Genomic DNA, 744 nt, shown 5'->3' with positions numbered 1-744 from the left:
GAACGTCATCCTGTCTTCCACCTGTCATTAAGATTAGTATTATTATATATTATTGATTAATAATGTGCACTCTTCCCACAGAGAGTCCAAGCTGACCAGGATCCTGCAGGACTCACTGGGAGGAAGAACGAGGACTTCCATCATCGCCACCGTGTCGCCGTCGTCCAGCAACATGGAGGTTCGTCCTACAAGCTCGCGCCGCTCTGAGAGGTGAAGTGTGTGTGTGTCTTGTTTTATTATTATTTATCGTAACGTTGTCTCTGTCCGAGCAGGAGACTCTGAGCACGCTGGAGTACGCCAGCAGAGCCAAGAACATCATGAACAAACCCGAGGTCAACCAGAAGCTCACCAAGAGGACGCTCATCAAGGTAGACGAGTCCGACCAGAGACCGGCTTCGTTATCACTCCTCCTCAGGATGAAGAGGTTTCATCATTAGTGTGATGTGACGAGTCAAACGTCACATTTCAACCTCCTGAAGGGGAAAAATAATAATAACCGACGTGTTTGTGCGTGTTCAGGAATACACGGAGGAGATCGAGCGTCTGAAGCGAGACCTGGCCGCCACGCGAGACAAGAACGGCGTTTACCTGTCTGCAGAAAACTACGAGTAGGTCACATGAAAGGAACTGGGCTGGTTCCCTTTAATAACATCTGATACAGCACCAACATGATGAGATGTAGATTCTATGTGTGTGTGTTCTAACAGAAGAACCGTGTGTGTGTGTGTGTGTGTGTGTGTGTGT

General features: G+C 48.3%; 1 long non-coding RNA gene across 1 annotated transcript; it reads left to right on the top strand.

Annotated features, from left to right (window-relative positions):
- Positions 1–77: 77 nt before the first annotated feature.
- Positions 78–603, top strand: LOC111659300 (uncharacterized). Its single transcript, XR_002761069.2, has 3 exons — positions 78–178; positions 273–368; positions 520–603. It is a non-coding gene; the product is annotated as an uncharacterized LOC111659300 (long non-coding RNA).
- Positions 604–744: the final 141 nt, after the last annotated feature.

This window comes from Seriola lalandi, unplaced genomic scaffold (genome assembly GCF_002814215.2).
Source record: "Seriola lalandi dorsalis isolate HSWRI2012SDOR001 ecotype SW California unplaced genomic scaffold, Sedor1 jcf7180001982438, whole genome shotgun sequence".
Taxonomy (NCBI): Eukaryota; Metazoa; Chordata; class Actinopteri; order Carangiformes; family Carangidae; genus Seriola; species Seriola lalandi.
This window is presented reverse-complemented; position numbering and strand designations above follow the sequence as displayed.